Below are 22,872 nucleotides of genomic sequence, written 5' to 3' on the forward strand. Positions count from 1 at the left end.
GAATGTAATTCCTGGGTAAATGGAGAGCAAATTGTACTTTGTTTTGTTCAGAACTACAATGAGTTGTTAACTGTTTTGGAAAATCATATTACCAATGGCATTGCCCCTTGTGGTATTTGATTTCCCAACACAGCTCATTTGTGTCAGTCTTCATTTGTAGCTGTCATGTTCATGGCATTTCTTTTCTTTTTTTCTTTTTTGTATTTATTTATTTATTTTGGCTGTGCTGAGTCTTAGTTGCAGCATGAGGGATCTTCATTGTGGCATGCGGACTTCTTAGTTGCAGCATGCAGACTCTTAGTTGCGGCATGTGAACTCTTAGCTGCAGCATGCATGTGGGATCTAGTTCCCCAACCAGGGATCAAACCCAGCCCCCTTGCACTGGGAACACGGAGTGTTACCCGCTGGACCACCAGGGAAGTCCCTGTTCATGGCATTTCTGTGTGTGGGAGCAAGTGTCTATTTTCTTATTAATATGAATTTTAGGATGGTTATACTGGTACATTTACATATTAAAATATTTTATTAAAAAGTACTTTTTTCCCCTCTTATATTACATTAGGCATTATCTTTTTAAAAATTTTTTATTTATTTTATTTATTTATTTTTGGCTGCATCAGGTCTTTGTTGCCGCGTGGGCTTTCTCTAGTTGTGGCAAGCAGGGGCTACTCTTCGTTGTGGTGCACAGGCTTCTCATTGCAGTGGCTTCTCTTGTTGCAGAGCACAGGCTCTAGGCCCGCAGTCTTCAGTAGTTGTGGCTCATGGGCTCTAGAGCACAGCCTCAGTAGTTGTGGCGCACGGGCTTAGTTGCTCCAAGGCATGTGGGATCTTCCCGGACCAGGGCTCAAACCCATGTCCCCTGCACTGGCAGGCGGATTCTTAACCACTGCGCCACCTGGGAAGCCCTAGACATTATCGTAATTTTTAAAAACTGAGGATAGGTAAGTTACCTACTTGCGTTTCATTTCAGATTTATGCTTTCAAAACAAAAAACTTTTGTTTTAATGGGGTTTCAGGATGGAGCCTATATTTAATGCAAGTTTATGTGCCCTTTGCAGGGAGAGATAGGAGTTCCATGTTGACTTTCATTATTGATGTCTGTCCTTCCCTTTCCTTTTCTTCCCTCTCCCTTCGTTTTCTGTTTTCCCTTCCCATTATGAACTATTTGATATATAGATTAGAATATGGTACTGCGTATTTAAGTAATGAGGCATATAATGAAACCAATACCTGTAAACCCACCACCCAACTCAAGAAAAAGAACATTACCAATGTTGTTGGTATATTTCTCCTTGTTTTCCATCTACTTGTCTTTCCACCAGGGATGAAACTATTCAGGATTTTGTTTTGGAGTGTTTACTTATCATTCCCTTCCTTTTTTTAAAAGTTTACCACATTTGCATGTATTTCAAAAATATATTGTTTAGTTTTATTTATTTTTTAACTCTAAAAATAGAACCATGGTGTATGTATATTCTTGCTTGCTTTGGCTAATCAACATTATGTTTTTGTTTTTGTTTTTGTTTTTTTGCGGTACGTGGGCCTCTCACTGTTGTGGCCTCTCCCATTGCGGAGCACAGGCTCCGGACGCGCAGGCTCAGCGGCCATGGCTCACGGGCCCAGCCGCTCCGCGGCATGTGGGATATTCCCGGACCAGGGCACGAACCCGTGTCCCCTGCAACCACTGTGCCACCAGGGAAGCCCTGTTTTAACCATTTTTAAGTGTACAGTTCAGTGGCATTCAGTACATTCACATTGTTGTGCAACCATCACCACCATCTATCTCTAGAACTTTATCTTTCCAAACTCAAACTCTGTACCCGTTAAACATTAACTCCCCATTCTCCTCTTCCCTCAGCCCATGGCAACCTCCATTCTTCTCTCTGCCTCTACAAATTTGACTACTCTGAATATCTCATATACATGGAATTATACAGTATTTGTCCTTTTGTATCTGGCTTTATTTCACTTAGTGTAATTTCTTCAAGGTTAATCCATGTTGCAGCATTTATCAGAACATTGCTTTTTTTTTTAAATTTTATTTTTTTATAAAGCAGGTTCTTATTAATTATCTATTTTATACATGTTAGTGTATATATGTCAATCCCAATCTCCCAATTCATCCCACCACCACCAACCCGCCCTCCCCCCCCACTTTCCCACCTTGGTGTCCATACGTTTAGAACATTGCTTTTTAAGGCTGAATAACATTCCATTGTATGTCTATTTGGAATAATATTCCATTGTATGTACATTTTGTTTATTCATTAACCTATCACCGGACACATGGATTGTTTCCATCTTTTGGCTCTTGTGACTAATGCTACTGTGAACATTGGTGTACAAATACCTGTTTGAGTCCTTCTTTCAATTTTTTTTAGGTATATACCATATGGAATTGCTGGATCATATGGTAATTCTACGTTTAATTTTTTGAGGAATGGCCATACATTTTACTGGTTTTCTTTTACATCTATAATTTATTATAGATGTATTTTTAATCAATAATTATAGATCTGTTTTTATCATTTTTGACAGCTACATAGGGTTTCAGGGTATGGATATGTCATGGTTTATTTGTAGACATTTCTACTGTTAACAGTTCTTGCTATTATAAGCAATATTATGGTTCATTCATCAAATATTTATTGAACACCTGCCATATGCTAGGCATATGTAATGGCTCTTCTCTACACACATATTTGCACACATCCATTTATTTAGAATAAATTTTTTAGAAGTGGGGCTGTTTTGTCAAAGGATAGGCATATTTTGAAATTTGATTATTTTCCTAAAAGTTTTTATAAACTATTTTAAAATATAGTACCTTCAGACTATACTACAAAGCTATAGTCATCAAAACAGTATGGCACTGGCACAAAAATAGAACTATAGTCCAATGGAACAGGATAGAAAGCCCAGAAATAAACCCACGCACCTATGGTCAATTAACCTATGACAGAGGAGGCAAGACTCTACAATGATGGAAAAACAGTTTCTTCAACAAATGGTGATGGGAAAACTGGACAGCTACATGTAAAAACTTGAAATTGAGATCATTCTTTAACGCTGTACACAAAAATAACCTCAAAATGGATTAAAAACCTAAGTGTGAGACTGGACACTATAAAACTCCTAGAGGAAAACATAGGCAGAACACTCTCTGACAAAAATAACAGCAATATCTTTTCTGATCTGTCTCCCAGAGTAATGGAAATAAAATAAAAAATAAACAGATGGGACCTAATTAAACTCAAAAGCTTTTGCACAGCAAAGGAAACCATAAACAAATGAAAAGACAACCCAGAGATTGGGAAGAGTATTTGCAAATGATGTGACTGACAAGGGATTAGTCTCCAAGATCTACAAACAGCTCCTGTGGCTTAATATCATCAAAACAAACAACCCAATCAAAAAATGGGCAGAATACCTAAATAGACATTTTTCCAATAAGACATACGAATGGCCAAGAGGCACATGTAAAGATGTTCAGTATTGCTAATGATTAGAGAAATGCAAATCAAAACTACAAAGAGACATCACCTCACACCAGTCAAAATGGCTATCATCAAAAAATCCACAAAGAATAAATACCGGAGAGGGTGTGGAGAGAAGGGGACCCTCCTACACTGTTGGTGGGAATGTAAATTGGTATAGCTACTATGGAGAACAGTATGGAGGTTCCTTAAAAATGAAAAATAGAGCTACCATATGACCCTGAAATCCCACTCCTGGGCATCTGTCTGGAGAAAAACATGGTCCGAAAGGATACATGCACCCCCAATGTTCCTTGCAGCGCTGTTTACAATAGCCAAGACATGGAAGCAACCTAAATGTCCATCGACAGAGGAATGGATAACGAAGATGTGGAACATATAGACAATGGAATATTACTCAGCCATAAAAAAGAGTGAAATAATGCCATTTGCAGCAACATGGTTGGACCTAGAGATTGTCATACTGAGAGAAGTAAGTCAGACACAGAAAGACAAATATTGTATGATATCGCTTATATGCAGAATCTAAAAAACAGAAACAGACTCACAGACTTAGAGAATGAACTTATGGTTATAGGGGGGCAGGGGGAAGGGTGGAGGGAAGGGATGGTTAGGGAGTTTGGGATTGACATGTACACACTGCTACATTTAAAAAGGATAACCAACAAGGACCTACTGTATAGCCCAGGGAACTCTGCTCAATGTTATGTGACAGCCTGGATGGGAGGGGAGTCTCGGGGAGAATGGATATGTGTATATGTATGTCTGAGTCGCTTTGCTGTGCACCTGAAACTATCACAACATTGTTAATTGGCTATACTCCAATATAAAATAAAAAGTTAAAAATAAAATGCAAAAAATATATATATATAGTTCCAATAATAGTGAATAGGAGTGCCAGATTCCCCATACCTTATAAAACACTGGGTTTTATTGATCATTTTCGTATTTGTCAAGAAATTATAGTAATTTGCATCTCTTTGGTCGCTACTAGTGAAGTTGAACAGCTTGTGCTTATTATTTTGTTTCTTTTTTTGTCAGTTGGTATTCATGTATTTCTGCTCCTGTCTTTTTATTAATTTGTAAGAGCTCCTTATACACTAAGGATAGTAAACCTTTGTTTTATATTGTAGATATTTTCCCAATTTGTCATTTGTCTTTTAATTTTTCTTCATAATGTCTTTTGCAGTGTAGATGTTTTACATTTTTATAGTCAGTTTTATTAGTCCTTTACTATTTCTGTTTTGGCCCGTTGTTCTGGTGGTCTTGGCCCACCCTGATTTAATATTTTTTATATATATATATGTATAAAATTGAGAGATTTCTAGAAAATGTTTTTTTAGAAATAGAAATCTCTGCATGAACTGATTAAATCTGTTTTGAATTAAATCTGATATTGTAAGTAGTTTGGGAAAATGAAATGTAAAAGGCAGGTGAGGAATCAAAACTTTATTTTAACCTTTTTTTTTTTTTTGGATGAAAATCTTCATAGAGATTGATGAAAACTTTTCCAAACCAATACTTAACTTGCCATAGAAAACATAGTACATATTGAACCTAATTTGCTTTTTATTGATCTCTAAGGGTTTGGGATGTATTTTCTTGTTAATTTAGATATGTAGGATATAGTAGATGGGAGAAATGATACACTAACCTCATGAGATATTCTACAGTCTACTTGCTCTAAAAATTTCTTGCATTATGTGTCATCATTAGAGGTTGTTGACGAGGATGCTGCCTCGGTTGGTATTCTGCTCTTTGTCTTTGTAGCCACTTTTGCCTATATCTCATTCCTTGAGACCTTTGATTACTTTTAATCCTGATCTCTTCTTTTCTATATCTTGTTGCTATATCTGGTTCCTGATTTTTTTTGTCTTTTCCATACCTTTATTCATTTCTTTTCCTTTTGTTTCTTTTCTCTGTTTCAACAAGAGCTAGATAAGGATCGAAAGAACTTATTTCTTCTGGTTTTAAAAAAATTAATCATACCATGTAATCTTTAATTTTTATGTACAGATTCTGCCCAGCAGTGTGTAAATTTTAGGCTTCCTTAAATTCTGAGTGCATAACTCTTCTGGACAGTTGAACTTGCTAGCTACCTAGATGATAGTGGAGGATGTATTGATATACGTAGAGGAAGTATTATAGTCTTTTGACCTAGAATATAATAATGAAATACAGTAATATTAATAATTATGTAATGATTTGATTAAAATGTTGTTGAGTCTTATGAACTTAATCATGAACCTGCCTTGTGACCTCGATCAAATCCTTTAAAGTGTTATATTTTTCCTTTTTTAAATTTAGGTGATCTCATATTTTAGCTTCCCTTACCTTAGGTAGAATTCTGCTTACATAGCAAATGGAAGAGCCAAAGAGTTAAGAGTTGGAGGACTTTAGGGATCATCTGCTATCTATTTTGTTCCCTTTACAAATATTTGCCGGGCACTGTTTTGGTTTTGAGGATACAATGAAGCCCCTGGCTTCATGGAGTTTACAATCTTTTATGAAAAGGTTAGGAAGAAACTATGTAGTCTTATTTAAAGATTCCTTATTTCATTTTGGTAGCTTTCAGTATGCTCAAAAGAAAAAGGATCTGGTCCCTTATATGCCAGATAGGAAGTGAGGAACTGTAAAGCAGGAGAAAGAGACCCTGAATGAGTGAACAAGGACAGTGCCTCTCAAATTTTTCTATGTGTATCAATCACCTGAGGATCTTGTTAAATTGCAGATTCTTAGCCAATAGGTCTAAGGTAGGGCCTGAGATTCTGCAATTCTGACAAGCTTCTGGGTGCTGCTTCTGTTACCAATCTGTGAACCACACTTTGTGTAGCAAGGAATTAGTGTATAAATAAGAGAAAAGAAGAATAGCCTGCTACCATTTTGAGAGGAGTGATTTGGGGCCATGCAGCACAGACTTGGAATTCTGAGCAGCACATCACTCAGAACTTGGCCTTGGTGAAGTGAAATGATAAGAGCTGTTAATGTTCATATACAAAGAAGGGGTATTAAGGAGGTAATCAACTGAGGTTGGATAGTGGGTGGGTCTAAAACCTTTGAAAAGATACTAGGCGGTGAAAGAGATGAGGATCTTCAGGTGTGATAAAAGTAAATATCTAGTCAGAGAAACAAAATTTGTTAAGAGTTAGGTATTGACTAGGAGGACTTAGTTTGTAATTGGGAAGATTTTCTCTCTTTATACTTACTCTAATTGGCATAGTGATTCTAGTAAAAAAAAAAGTAAAAATAAGTGTTTGTTTTTTTTTCTTTAAATAGTATAATTTTTTCCATAGGCATATTCTGTGTGGAGAGTATGTCAAATTTCTTTGTTTGGGCTTCCCTGGTGGTGCAGTGGTTGAGAGTCCGCCTGCCGATGCAGGGGACACGGGTCCGTGTCCCGGTCCGGGAAGATCCCACATGCTGTGGAGCAGCTGGGCCCGTGAGTCATGGCCGCTGAACCTGCGCGTCCGGAGCCTGTGCTCCCCAATGGGAGAGGCCACAACAGTGAGAGGCCCGCGTACCGCAAAAAAAAAAAAAAAAATTCCTTTGTTTTACAGATCTGAATAAGCTTAAATGTGATTAAGTTGCCCTTCTCTGATCTGTTCCTCTGGTGACAGCTACTTGGAGCATAAGCAACCTGGGAATTCATTTATCTTCACAGAATTAGCAGAAGACTCTTAATCTTGGAGGTGGTATAAAATGTCCAGTGGGTATCAAGCATTTATCCATAGAGAAAAATTTGGCAAGCCAAATTTTTGAACCAGCAACCTTTTATTTAGTCTTATGAATTCACAATGCTAGTGTTTCCTGTTGTGTTTTTAGAAGTTTAGATTTTTTTTTCCCCTTTCTGGTACTATTTTAAAAGTAACATATTTTCATGTATCCTCTTTAATATAACACCTAGTTTGTTCCAATCTGAAGATATTGGGGAATTACTACTAACATCCATAATTTATTATGGCTCTTTGTTTTAGTGTCATTGGAACATGTTGGTTTCCTTTTAAAATATTGGGTTGGCCAAAAAGTTAGTTTGGGTTTTCCGTAAGGAAAAACCCGAACGAACTTTTTGGCCAACCCAATAGTTATAATATTGTAAGGAGACTTAGTTATTGTACTGTTATGTAGGCAGAAAGATGTGGAATGTAATCATGGACAAAATCTCAGTGTTCCTTTAATTGTATTAGTTCATTATGATTAAATGAACCACATGTCAAATTTTTTCGCTAGTTACATACCCAGTGCGATTTCTGGCATATTTGAAAAGCGTTTGCTGCACCTATTGTTATTTCAGTATTTCGTTCTCTTTTAACATAACTGTTAAAACTGAAAGTAAAACATTAAAAGCATTATAGTCTGTTCTAGAATCAGGCCAAGGAAGAAATTAAGTAAAACACATTATAGGCTAAAAATATATTTGCGAATTACATCTGAAATTGTTTTGTTAGAGCATCTACTGGAAATGAAATTCAGCTGTTCTTATTCTGTGGGTTTTAAAAAATGTAGTTATCTGGGGACTTCCCTGGTGGTCCAGTGGGTAAGACTCCTCACCCCCAGTGCAGCAGGCCGGGGTTCGATCCCTGGTTGGGGAACTAGATCCTGCATGCATGCTGCAACTAAGACGCCTGCATGCCGAAACTAAGATCCGGCTCAGCCAAAATAAATAAAATAAATTTAAAAATAAATAAAAAATAAAAATGTAAATATCTCAAAGTAGGTGTCCATACAAAATAAGTTTCTAACGTTTTCCAGTTTTTAACCCAGTTTTCCTTTAGAACCATATAAGCCTTTCCTATATATTCTGAAAACTCAAAAGATAGTAATACCTGGAAATGTAATTGAAATATGAAATAAATGAAAAAGTAATGTAAATGTAAAGTAAATGAGAAAGAAAATACAGATAAGTCTAACACTGAAAGAATTAAATTTAAGAATAAAATTAGGGTGTGACTTGTTAATATTACCTCACCACGTTGGTGTGTATTTGAGCCTTTGAGGGCAGGAACTATATTATATATTTGTGTTTAGCGCACATATTAAAGGACTCTTTGTTTAGTTTTTTTTTTAAGACTCATTAGGAGCATATGTTTCTAGTTCTGGTAAAATCTGTTTTGTTTTTTCTTAGTTATTTAGTTAAAGAAAAATAAAAAGAGGAGTCTGGAGTCATGCAGCCTGATTTTTTTTCTTTAATCCCAACCCTACTGCTTAGTAGTTTTGTGATGTTGGAAGTAACTTGACTTCTCTGTGCCTCAGTTTTTCTGGTTATAAAATTATTGATAGTCCATTTCATAAGTATTGTTGTTAGGATTAAGTGAGATAATTAATCCACGGAAAATGCTTTGAAGAGTTTTGGCACACAGTAAGTATTCAATAAATGTTAGTTGCTGCTAGTCTTTTTATTTGGGAACACCACTATTGCATTGTCTATGATGAATTTGTTTTGCTTTTTAAAACAGGCATGCATATCCAGGTTCTAATACGACAGGTTTGGGTGCTTAACATATACACTTAAAATTAGTTTTGAATAAAAATCTTAAGAATTTTTACTTTCAGCTACTATAACTTTAATTCCTGTATAAAAAAAGAGAGAGAAGCCATTCATTCAATAAGTCATTTTTTCCTAATAAACTTTATTGATACCTGTTCTTTATAAGGCATTGTACTAGGTGCTAGGAATGTAAAATGGAGCAAACTTGGGTGTGTCCTTCAGTTGTTCAGAGGCTAGTAGAGAAAGGTACCACTGAGTGTAAATCAGTGTTGTAAATAACCCCTTTTGTGCCAGCTCATTAATACATGATACATTTTTATTTTGTCTTCAGGAAGGTATATAAGCCAAATTTGTGGGTGGATTGGCCCTTTATTTTTAGCATCTTGTCATATTTACCACAACTCAGTGGTATCTGTAATCATTCCTGTTTTGCAAATGTGGAAATTTGCAAATTGAGGTTCAAAGAGGTAGTTTCCTCATACAGCTACAAAACTCAGTCCAAAATCCTACTTAATTTAAAAACTCATTCATTTTACTGTTCTACCTCCTGTATGTTTGTCGTAGGTGCAAGACCTCTCTTTGAAGACTTAACCCATTAAATTGTATTTGAGGTTTATGTGTCTGTTTCCCTGTTAGATTGGGAGATTTTTTTAGAGCAGGGACTAGTCTTTTAAGTATTTCTGGGGCCCCCCCAGCAACTAGTAGAGTACTTGTCATATATTAGTTACCTAATAAAAGTTGAGTAGTGAATGAATATGTAGAATGTTAGAAGTAAAAGGAATTTTAGAGCTCATGTAAATATTAGACACTAAATTTCTAAAATAGAATTTTTGATTGTTTACATAGGGCTTCAGCTTTTGATTTTGCCTATTTAGGGTATTTAAAACACAACTACTACTGTCTATCACATCATCTCATAAAAGAAGCCATTTTAACACCAAAAAAGTAGGAAAGGCAATCTCATAGTAAGCACAGTTTGGTAACTTTAAACCCATCTTTTTGGTCATGGCTGGTACCTGTTCAAGAATTAGATTTCAGGAACTATTATCTAATGCAGTCCTCTCCTTTTAGAGATGATGTATCTGAATCTAGAGAAGTATCCAAGTTCTTACAGCAAGGCAGAATGACCACTGAGTTTAGAACCCAGATCTTCTGACTCTCAGCCCCAAATTTTGATCCTGTCCCCTCAGTCTTCATCACATGCTGAGATTAAGGCACAATTTGTGCCTTCACTAAGATCATATAGCTGTTAAGAAGTAGAGTTGGACTGAATCCATGTTACCCAAATCCATTTTAGCGAAACCTGTGCATTCACTTCCATGTAATTTTAACCTACTCTAACAGCTCCCATTCAGTTGTAGAGATGGAATTATAAGTGATTTTAAAAAGATGTCTATATTTAGCGTTTTCTTTCCTTGAAAATTTCAGATTTGGGGCTTAAACAACTTCCAGGGAAGAAGGCCAGTGCAGCTGCTGTTGCAACCCAAGATTTTGATCCACATCCATAGATTGGAATATTGGTGGGCCAGCCATCCTCAGACACCTCACTGAGGACAGGTAAGTGAAAGAGATAAGAAGGATAAGAAAAGTAGAATGAGTGCTAATACGATTCCTTCGTATTTCTTGTTAGATGCAAACAGTTGACTGCCTTTAAGAATTTAACCCTTTATCCTATTAAAAACAAAGCATTTGGAATTCTAGGTGGGTGGGCAAAACATTTTCTTGATTGTAAAATATGTGTCAAAATGTTATCAGTGGTGAAACTTAGGGTAATTAAAATGTTTTTCTTTTTGTATGTTTTTCCAAATTGTATTTATGAACTTGCGTTAGTTACCTATTGTTGCATAACAAAACACTGGAACTTAGTGGTTTGAAACACATCAGTCATTTATTTTGCTCATGAATCCACAATTTGGGCAAGGCTCGCTTGGTGGGGACAGCTTGTCTCTGTTAAGAAGTGGTGTGAGGTGGGGTTGCTGGAGGGAGGGTGGTGGCTCAATGGCTGGGAGCTAGAATCATTTTTCTTTTAACATCTTAATTGGAGTATAATTGCTTTACATTGTTGTATTAGTTTCTGCTATATAACAAAGTGAATCAGCTATACGTATACTTATATCACCATATCCCCTCTCTCTCGTGTCTCCCTCCCACCCTTGAATCATTTGAAGGCTTGCTCACTCATGTGTCTGGTGGTTAATGCTCTCTGTAGGCCAGAACACTTGCAGATGACCTCTCTTTTTGGCTGCTTGGCTTCCTCACAGCATGGTGGGTTCCAAGCGAGAGCATCCCAAAAGAGCAAGGCGAAGTTACATGGCATATTTGACTTAGTTTTGGAAGTCACCTAGTGTTACTCTGCTCTTTTTTTGTTGGTTGAGGTAGTCATAAAGGTCCACCCAGGTTCAGAGGAGGGGCTGGACATAGACCCCACCACTTGAAGGGAAGAGTATCAACATCAATTTATAAGAGCATATGGGATGGAATCTGCCATTGTAGCCATTTTTGGATGATACAATCTGCCACAATTTGTATTACTTTTAAGATAAAGAATATAAACATGGGTATAATAAATGAAAAACTAGGATATTTGCAGGAAATTATGGTGTATGAGTCCAATAAGAATTTTTTGTGCTCTTGTCTACTAGAATATGATATTGAAAATAAGATGCCCAAACAGGAAGAAGTGAAATAGATTTTTAATTTTCTTGCGTATCAACAAAGCAGCATACTGCTATAATCAAAAGTAGAGACAAAAATTTATACACAAGATGCAAAATAAGATTTGTAGTTCGGGTTTGTTGTTTTTTAGAAAATGCTAGTTATTTTTGTTCAAAGTTTACTTGGGGTTTTTTTTCCTTGTTTATTTTAATAATTTGAGAATTATTTGGGAAAGTGATTTCCAATACAGTATTTAGATTTGAGAAATTAGTGCCAGTGTTATCATCATATGTATCAAGTTTGTCTCTCTGCTTCTTTTAAGAAAAACTATGTAATCTTTTTCAGGATTTTTTTTACCTGCTAAACTTCCGCTAAATAGGAAAATATTTTTTCAGTGTGACAGTAAAACTTGGAAAGTTATAGAATATTTGGTTGTCTTATTGATCACACTTACCAATTATATAAATTGTGACATTTATATAATTATATAAAATTATATAGCTCTGTGGCAATTTTGAATATAGCTAATACTCAATTTCTGGATGTAACGGGATGTTTTTAGATAATCTTCTAAGCGTTACATGAGGGTGTTGATCCATTCACTATAGCTGGGAAATAAGTTCTAGGGAGCAAGCGTCTCGTTATCTCTTAGACCCAGAACATTTTCTTGCTGTCTAGATGCTTTCCCATTTCTAGTTGATTTATGTTATAATGAGCCTAATTCAGTTGAGTTGGTTCATTACTATTTCCCCACTACTCACAGGTAGATAGATACTTTACAATGGAAAGTGACTGAGCCAGCTATTGTGACAATAGAGGTAATCGTTTTTCTCTCAACTGTGAATAATAAGAATTGACTGAATTTGTGAAATAATATATTTTAGTTCAAAAGGTACAATAATTGGGAAAGCTGTTTTTGTTTTTCTTGGCATTTAAAAACAAGATGAGATGGTTTCCAGGAGAATTAGATTGGGAATAATGATTACAGATATTATAAAATAGTGTATCTTATACAACAACAAAATATGTGCATATATGTACGAACATATATAAAGTCTTTAAGCAACTAACTTGCTGCCTTTTTTGTTTTAAGCATTTTTTTAGCCCACTTTTGCGTTTAAGTAGTCTGAATAGGTGAATTGCTGATAACATCTTCAGGTTTATTGAATACTTTGCCTTGCCTCCTTTCCACAAGGCCAATGCCTGAGGGGATAAAAATCCCTTAAGTAAGTGAGATACTGCTTTCTGACTGAAGCTAAAACAAAAGACAATGGAAACTCCTAAAACACCATATAGAAATTGCAAATATGGTGGTGTTTAGTCTGTGGTACTTTATTCAATTCATGGAAGGAGGTAAATGATGAGGTTCTCTTGTAAATATGAATGTCTGTGTAAATATTCTTTTAAAACGCAAAAAGAATTTTGAATAATTGTGGAAGGCAGACATATTTCTTTGGGGTCGTGGTTCTCCTGCTTACCATTATCTTTTGGTGAGATTCTTATTTCTAACAAATGGCGTTCAGTTCATGCTCATTCAGGTTTTTGGCAAAACAGAAGTTGTGTGACTTTCTTCTTGTGTGTGCCCCATTATTAAAAGGTATGGTACCTTTTATATATGAAATGTTTAACAAAAGTATTTAAAATCTGTGGCAAGGAATTGATTGACCTAGCATAAAATTGAGCATATTGGGGACTTCCCTGGTGGTCCAGTAGTTAAGAATCCGCCTTCCAATGCAGGGGACGTGGGTTCGAGCCCTGGGTGGGGAACTAAGATCCCGCATGCCATGGGGCAACTAAGCCCGCGTGCTCTAGAACCCATGTGCCGCAAAAGAAAGATCCCATATGCTGCAACTAAACACCTGATGTAGCCAAATAAATAAATAAAGTATTTAAACAAAATTTGACCATATTAATCTTTTTTTTTGGCTGCACTGCACGACTGTGGGATCTTCGTTGCCTGACCAGGGCTCAAGTCTGTGCCCCCTGAATTGGAAGCATGGAGTCTTAACCACTGGATTGCTAGGGAAGTCCCCATATTAATAATTTCTTTTTATAAATTTATTTTTTATTTTATATTTACTTTTGGTTGCATTAGTTCTTTGTTGCTGCACGTGGGCTTTCTCTAGTTGCAGTGAGTAGGGGCGACTCTTCATTGCAGTGTGCGGTCTTCTCATTGCAGTGGCTTCTCTTGTTGTGGAGCATGGGCTGTAGGTGCGTGGGCTTACGCAGTTGTGGCACACAGGCTCAGTAGTTGTGGCCCACGGGCTTAGTTGCTCCGCGGCATGTGGGATCTTCCCGGATCAGGGCTCGAACCCGTGTCTCCTTCATTGGCAGGTGGATTCTTAACCACTGCGCCACCAGGGAAGTCCCCATGTTAATCATTTTTAAGTGTACAGTTCAGTAGTATTAAGTATGTTCACATTGTTGTGCAACCAATCTCCAGAACTCTAAACCTTGCAAAACTGAAGTTCTACCCAATAAACAACTCCCTATTCCCTCCCTCCCTCTAGCCCCTGGCAACTAACATTCTACTTTCTGTGTATGAATTCGACCACTCTAGGTACTTCATGTAAGTGGAATCATACACTATTTATCTTTTTGTGACTGGCTTATTTCACTTAGCATGATGTCCTCAAGGATCATACATGCTGTAGCATGTATCAGAATTTCCTTCATTTTTAAAGCTGAATAATATTCCATTGTATATACCACATTTTGTTTATCCATTTATCCTTTGATGGACACTTGGGTTGCTTCCGCCTTTTGGCTACTGTGAATAATGCTGCTATGAATACTGGTGTACAAATACCTCTTTGAGCCCCTGCTTTCAGTTCTTTTGGGTGTATACCCAAAAGTGGAATTGTAATTATGTTTAAATTTTGAGGAACTGCCATACCATTTCCATAGTGTCTGCACCATTTTACATTCTCACCAACAATGCACAAGAGTTCAGTTTCTCCATATCCTCACCAACACTTGTTATTTTCTGTTTGTTTTTCAGTAATAGCCTTTCTATGCAAAAAGCATGGACTTTTGATCAGATATACTGGAGTGAGTGCTGGTGGGGAGCCCACCTCTTCATACCCATGTGACCTGGAGCACATTTGTTAACCTCATCTGTTAGAAGGGTACAATTGTCCTTCTATCATTCAGTATTAAATGTTAGGATGGCCTGGCACAGTCTAGACATTCAGTAAATGTTGCTTGCCTCCTTGGCCCCATCACTTCTGGAAGTCTGCATTGATTCCTTCTGTGTCATCTTCTCTCCCCTGAGCGGCCAGCTCCAGTTGGAATTAAAGCTTGGGGGAAAAAAAAAAAATAATAGCCTTTCTAACGGGTGCTAGGTGGTATCTCATTGTACTTTTGATTTATATTTTTCTAATGATTAGTGATGTTGAGCCACCTGAGCATCTTTTCCTGTGCTCGTGGGCCATTATACAAATATAAATATAGTTTCTGTGGAGAATATCTATTCAAGTCCTTTGCCTGTTTTCTAATCACGTTGTTTGGTTTTCTTTGTTGTTGCATTGTTGGAGCTCTGGGTATTAACTGTTTATCAGATATAAGTTTTGTAGACAATTTTTCCTATAGGTTGCCTTTTGACTCTGTCGATTGTGCCCTTTGATGAGCAGAAGTTTTTAATTTTGATGTAGTCTAATTTATCTATTTTTACTTTTGTTGCCTTTGATTTTGGTGTCATATACAAGGACTCATTCCCAAGTCCAATGTCATGAAGCTTTGCGCCAATGTTTTCCTCTAAGAGTTTTATAGTTTTAGGTCTTACATTTAAGTCTTTGATCCATTTCAAGTTAATGTTTGTATAGGGTGTAAGGTTGAGTTAATTTTTTTTATATGGCGTGAGGTAAGGGCTCAGCATCATTCTTTTGCATATGGTTATCCAGTTGACTAAGCACCATTTGTTGAAGAGACTATTCTTTCCCTCATTGAATGGTCTTGGCATCCTTGTTGAAAATCAATTGGCCATAGATATATGGATTTATTTCTGGACTCTCAATTCTTTTCCACTGATCTATATGTCTATCCTTATGTCAGTACCATACTGTTTGATTACTGTAGCTTTGTAGTTAAGTTTTGAAATGAGGAAGTGTGAGTCTTCTAACTTTGTTCTTTTTTATTTTATTTTTTGCTGTACGCGGGCCTCTCACTGCTGTGGCCTCTCCTGTTGCGGAGCACAGGCTCTGGACACGCAGGCTCAGCAGCCATGGCTCACGGGCCCAGCTGCTCCGCGGCACGTGGGATCCTCCCGGAACAGGGCACAAACCCATGTCCCCTGCATTGGCAGGCGGACTCTCAACCACTGTGCCACAAGGGAAGCCCCTAACTTTGTTCTTCTTTTTCCAGATAGTTTTGGCTGTTTGGGACCCCTTGAGATTCCATATGAATTTCAAGATTGTCTTTTCTATTTCTGAAAAACAGGCTGTTGGAATTTTGGGAGGGATTGCATTGAATTTGTAGATTGCTTTGGGTAGTATTGCCATTTTAAAAAAAATTATTTATTTGGTTGCACCAGGTCTTAGTTGCGACAGGGGGGCTCCCTAGTTGTGACAGGTGGGCTCCTTAGTTGCAGCATGTGGGCTCCTTAGTTGTGGCATGCACGTGGGATCTAGTTCCCTGACCAGGGATAGAACCTGGGCCCTGTGCGTTGGGAGCTTAGAGTCTTATCCACTGTGCCACCAAGGAAGTCCCAGTATTGCCATTTTAACAATATTAAGTTCTTCAGTTCATGAGCATGGAATGTCTTTCCATTTATTTAGGTCTTTAATTTCTCTCAACAGTGCTTTGTAGTTTTTTTCAGTACAGAAGTCTTAGTTAAACTTATTTCTAGGTATTTTATTCTTTTGGATGCTATTATAAATGGCATTGTTTTCTTAATTGCCTTTTTGGATATTTTACTGCTAGTATAGTTGACCCTTGAACAACATGGGTTTGACTGAATCACTTTGATGTATACCTGAAGCGTAAGTTAACTATACTTCAATTAAAAACAAAAACAAGAACATGGGTTTGAACTGCAAGGGTCTATTTATACATGGATTGTTTTCAATAAATGCATATAATACTATGAGACCCAAGATTGGTTGAATCCATAGATGTGGAACCTCGGACTGGGAGGAGCGGATATGTAAGGCAGATTGTAAAGTTTTACATGGATTTTCGATGGCATGGAGGGTAGTGCCCTTAACCTCTGTGTTGTTCAAGGGTCAACCTTATACAGAAACTCAACTGATTTTGTATGTTGATATTGTACCCTGAAAATTTTGCTAATTTCATTTATTAGCTCTAATGCGTGTGTGTGTGCGTGTGTGTGTGTATTCTTTGGGGTTTTCTACATGTAGAATCAAGATATCTGAGAATAGAGATAGTTTTACTTCTTTATAATTTGGATTCCTTCTGTTTCTTTTTCTTGCTTAATTCTCTAGCTAGCATGTCTAGTACAGTATTGAATAGGACATTATTTTTGTTTTAAATAAATTTATTTATTTTTGGCTGTGTTGGGTCTTTGTTGCTGCACGCGGGCTTTCTCTAGTTGGGGTGAGCAGGGGCTACTCTTTGTTGCGGTGCACGGGCTTCTCATTGTGGTGGCTTCTCTTGTTGCGGAGTGCAGGCTCTAGGCATGCAGGCATCAGTAGTTGTGGCACATGGGCTCAGTAGTTGTGGCTTGCGGGCTCTAGAGCACAGGCTCAGTAGTTGTGGCACATGGGCTTAGTTGCTCCACGGCATGTGGGATCTTCCCAGACCAGGGCTTGAACCCTTGTCCCCTGAATTGGCAGGCAGACTCCCAACCACTGCGCCACCAGGTAAGCCCCCAGGACATTCTTTTTTTTTTTTTTCATAATAACTTTCTTTAGCATCTTTATTGCAGTATAATTGCTTTACAATGGTGTGTTAGTTTCTTCTGTATAACAAAGTGAATCAGCTATACATATACATATATCTGCATTTCTCCTCCCTCTTGCGTCTCCCTCCTACCTTCCCTATCCCAGCCCTCTAGGTGGACACAAAGCACCAAGCTTATCTCCCTGTGCTATGCGGCTGCTTCCCACTAGCTATCTGTTTTACATTTGGTAGTGTATATATGTCCATGTCACTTTCACTTCATCCCAGCTTACCATTCCCTCTCCCCATGTCCTGAAGTCCATTATCTACATCTGCATCTTTATTCCTGTCCTCCCCCTAGGTTCTTCAGAACCATTTTTTTTCGTTTAGATTCCATATATATGTGTTAGCATACGGTATTTGTTTTTCTCTTTCTGACTTACCTTACTCTGTATGACAGACTCTAGGTCCATCCACCTCACTACAAATAACTCAATTTTGTTTCTTTTTATGGCTGAGTAATATTCCATTGTATATATGTGCCACATCTTCTGTATCCATTCATCTGTCGATGGACTCTTGGTTGCTTCCATGTCCTGGCTATTGTAAACAGTGCTGCAGTGAACACTGTGGTACATGACTCTCTTTGAATTATGGTATTCTCAGGGTATATGCCCAGTAGTAGGATTCCTGGGTCATATGGTAGTTCTATTTTTAGTTTTTTAAGGAACCTCCATACTTTCTCCAAAGTGGCTGTATCAATTTACATTCCCACCAACAGTGCAAGAGGGTTCCCTTTTCTCCACACCCTCTCCAGCATTTATTGTTTGTAGATTTTTTGATGATGTCCATTCTGACCGGTGTGAGGTGATACCTCATTGTAGTTTTGATTTGCATTTCTCTGATGATTAGTGATGTTGAGCATCCTTTCATGTGTTTGTTGGCAATCTGTATATCTTATTTGGAGAAATGTCTAGTTAGGTCTTCTGCCCATTTTTGGATTGGGTTGTTTGCTTTTTGATATTGAGCATGAGCTGCTTGTATATTTTGGAGATTAATCCCTTGTCAGTTGCTTTGTTTGCAAATATTTTCTCCCGTTCTGAGGGTTGTCTTTTTGTCTTGTTTATGGTTTCCTTTGCTGTGCAGAAGCTTACAGGTTTCATTAGGTCCCATTTGTTTACTTTTGTTTTTACTTCCTTTTCTCTAGGATCTTGCTGTAATTTATGTCATAGCGTGTTCTGCCTATGTTTTCCTCTAAGAGTTTGATAGTGTCTGGCCTTACATTTAGGTCTTTAATCCATTTTGAGTTTATTTTTGTGTATGGTGTTAGGGAGTGTGCTAATTTTATTCTTTTATGTAGCAGGACATTATTTTTTTATGCTTAACTATTTACAATGTTTAATGGAGGCTAGGCTATTTTCTACATTTTGCCAAGGAGGTCTTGCCTTTTGATGCATATGGTGATGTTTCACATTATGTGGAATACTAACTTTTCTTTTTTATCAATTCAGTAAATTAGAAGTTCTACATATTATTATTTTTTAAAGGTGGTTTTTTTTAAAATTAATTAATTTATTTTTGGCTGTGTTGGGTCTTTGTTGCTGCGTGCAGCTTTCTTTTTAGTTGCGGCGAGTGGGGGCTACTCTTTGTTGAGGTGCGCAGGCTTCTCATTGCCATGGCTTCTCTTGTTGTGGGGCCATGGGCTCTAGGCGCAAGGGCTTCAGTAGTTGTGGCACATGGGCTCAGTAGTTGTGGCTCGTGGGCTCTAGAGCGCGGGCTCAGTAGTTATGGCACACAGGCTTAGTTGTTCCGCAGCATGTGGGAGCTTCCTGGACCAGGGATTGAACCCGTGTCCCCTGCATTGGCAGGTGGATTCTTAACAACTGCGCCACCAGGGAAGCCCAATTCTGCATATTATAAGAGCTTAGTCATTCATAATGACTGGCCATTTTTATATTATATCAGTAGAGATATAAATTTGTCTTGGTTTTAACCTGATCATAATATTTAAAAAATGTTAGCTTCTGAGAGAATTTGGAAGTTTACTAACTCCAAGTTACTTTGACTGATTGAACAGTCTGTGTCAGAGGATTGACAGTAAAAACTTCATGACATAAGCCTCTGTTTATAAGGGCACAGATTGTATGTTAATCAGTAAACATTAACATTAGAGATACTTTGCACAGATGTTTTTCTTTTATCTTCTAGCTATGGAAGAGAAAACTTATCTATTAACTCCGACTCACAGAGAACCATTTAAATTTACAGGAAAGGTGAATCCTAAGAGCCTTTTCTGACTACAGTAGAAGGAAGTCAGAGCTCCCTCTCCCGTTGGGATAATTTAATCTTTAGAAAAGGGAGTCTTTGAGAATTTTGATATCTTTGAATCTCTGGAGAGTCTTAAAGCGATAAACATCAGGAAAGTCCAGTTCTGGCAGTGGTTAAAGGTAAATTAGAAAACTCAGTGCTCAATAAAACCAGGGTTAGAATGAGCAGCGAAGGATGAATTAAAGATTAACGGGATTTTTTTTTTTTTTTTTTTTTTGCGGTACGCGGGCCTCTCACTGTTGTGGCCTCTCCCGTTGCGGAGCACAGGCTCCGGACGCGCAGGCTCAGCGGCCATGGCTCACAGGCCCAGCCGCTCCGCGGCATGTGGGATCTTCCCGGACCAGGGCACGAACCCGTGTCCCCTGCATCGGCAGGCAGACTCTCAACTACTGCACCACCAGGGAAGCCCTAACGGGATATTTGGATATTTATATTTCTTTACATTATATCTCATCCTTTTGAATATGTTAATACTAGTTAATATTTATTAAGAACTGTTTCACAGAAAAATGTGATTGAATGAAAAATGTGTTATTTTCTGAGTCCATTAACTATATAAGAAAAACCTGGTTATTCATATCATAAAACTGCGCCATTTTCAGCAATTGCATTTTACCCAATTCGTGACATGTTGATTAAGAAAAAGTAGAGGAGAACTTTTAGAGGCTTGAGCAGCTTGCAAATGAAGTCTGGAAAGTGATGACAGTGCCATAAGAAGGAATTTCCCAGAGCTTGGGGTACTGTATTGAAATTAACTCTTTTTGCCAGAGCAAAACTGAGATAGTGTTGATTGGGTCTGGTCTTTGGAATTTTAAGCTTAATAAGAATATTGTCATTTATTTTATCAGTGTAATATGGACCTGCTAAACATGGAATCTCAGGATGATTTTGTGATGTGAATAATTTAATAGTCTTGCTCTGCATTTTAACTTTAAGCAAGTCTTTTTCTTTGCATTCTCACTGTCATTGTCTTGCATTTAGGTGTCATTGATGTCTTTCAACTGTCAAATAGGCCCCCAACCAGCCTTTTTACTGCCAGCTTTGTGTTCTAGTCTATTAGGAACTTGCTTTGCATAGATATCTGCATTAAAAATTTTTAATTATATTTATTTCTTATTTTTAGGTAGATTTATTGACAATACAAGCATACCTCATTTTATTGCACTTTGCTTTGTTGTACTTCACAGATACTGCATTTTTTACAGATTGAAGGTTTGTGGCAGCCCTGCATGGAGCAAGTCTGTTGGCACTGTTTTTCCCAACTGCATTTGCTCACCTCATGTCTCTGTGTCACATTTTGGTAATTCTCACAATATTGCAGATATTTTCATTTTCATTATATTTGTTATGGTGTTCTGTGATCAGTGATCTTTGGTGTTACTGTTTCAAAAGATGATGACTCACTGAAGGATCAGGTGATATTTAACATTTTTTAGCAATATAGTATTGTTTTTACATGATTTGTTTTTCATTTTTTAAATGCACAGTATGATGTTAAAATACACGACACTGTTGAAAAATAAATATTTCAGAATTTTTTTAAATGACATGAAATCCACTGATGTCCAGAATCCTTAACAAGGTAATAGATCATCCTGAATAATTCGTTTACTCAAATAAGAAGGAAAATAAAGTTTCACGCTTTCTGGAGAGTGGTTAATGAAAGTTCATTCTGTCACCTGAGTAAGTTGACAAAGACAGACCAAATACTAGTGATGTTTCTGGACCTAACATCTTAGAACCAGGTCTTGCAGTGGGTGCTGATTCTTTTTTTTACACTACTGGATTGGTTCCAGAGGGCCCAGTGACATGATGGGAAATCAGGAAACTCAAAGATTGGCTTCGTACTTCACCAGATCATTCTCTCCACCTACACATGCTTTTTGCTCTGTCTCATGTCTGTTTCCCCTGGTGGGGTAATAGGATCCTTAAATAACTCAGGGCCCATCTCCTGCCCTTAGGAACATCACTCAGCCATCCTATCAGAGTCAGGCTGCTTTGGACAGGGCAAAACTGCATACCTATTGGAACTTAAATGTTGATGGCCATTGTCCCAACCTAAATTTTTAATCTTCTGTAGGGGAATTTGTTGCAATTGTACCAAAGTGAGGTAAAGTTGAGTAACCTCATTTTTTTCTGAACCAGTTGCTCTGGGGTCAGGATGGACGAATGCAAATATACTGCAATGTTAATGAAGGGCAAGGTTGTCCAGCTTGGCTATTTTGGGCAATATTTATTTTAAGAACAAAACAAAAAAACCCTTAATAACATTTCTTTTCATAAAGAGATTTTTGGAAAGAAATTCCTTCCAAGAGTAATGTTTCAAAAACACTTAACATTTTCACTTGAAATCTTTATGTTGGAAGATGATCATGGCTTGGTCCACTTTCATGTAGTGGGCAGTCATAAGGTTGATGGATGCCTCCAGCTACCAAGAGGCCCCACTTGCTGGGAAGGGTTCTTTCCTCTAAGGAACCTAAAATCCATGTGCATCATTAACAGAGCAGATGCTTTCATGTGAGAATAGTGATTTAGTAAACTCCCTACCCAGAGAGTAAGGACCTCACTGAATTCTTTTATAATGTTGAAAATGTGAATGGATATGTCTGGAAATTGACAATCTCAACTGTGTAAAGGATTAAGAAAAAAACAAACATATAGTCCAAACTTCCACCCAGTACATCCTCTCAATTTATCATTGAACTTCTCGATAATCAAGGGCTCTCCAATTCCTGATTTCTTACAATTCTTACTACAGGGAAGGGAGTGCTCGGTTCTAACATGATGACTGGAAACTAGATTGGTTTCTCCGTCTCTCTCCTTCCAAGTAACTCTCCTTGGTTCCTCTTTTCACGGTGGGAGGAAACATCATCATGTTGGTTCTTTGGTTGCATTGGTGGTGATGTTCAACATTTTTTAGCAATATAGTATTTTTAAATTAAGGTATGTACATTGTTTTCTTAGACATAATGCTGTTGTACACTCTAAATATTTAGACTACAGTATAGTGAAAAAATAACTTTTTCCCAGTTTTATTGAGACATAATTTACATACAGCACTATATAAGT

General features: G+C 37.4%; 1 protein-coding gene across 11 annotated transcripts in view; it reads left to right on the forward strand.

Moving 5' to 3' along the window:
* Positions 1 to 22,872, forward strand: part of LOC101321319 (protein numb homolog) — a 234,127-nt gene that overhangs the window by 80,332 nt on the left and 130,923 nt on the right. For all 11 annotated transcript variants that reach the window (XM_073799306.1, XM_073799315.1, XM_019921607.3 and 8 more), the window contains one exon: positions 10,411 to 10,539. The gene's annotated coding sequence lies outside the window, so the exon portion shown is untranslated. The remainder of the gene's footprint in view (positions 1 to 10,410; positions 10,540 to 22,872) is intronic.

This window comes from Tursiops truncatus, chromosome 2, assembly GCF_011762595.2.
Source record: "Tursiops truncatus isolate mTurTru1 chromosome 2, mTurTru1.mat.Y, whole genome shotgun sequence".
NCBI lineage: Eukaryota > Metazoa > Chordata > Mammalia > Artiodactyla > Delphinidae > Tursiops > Tursiops truncatus.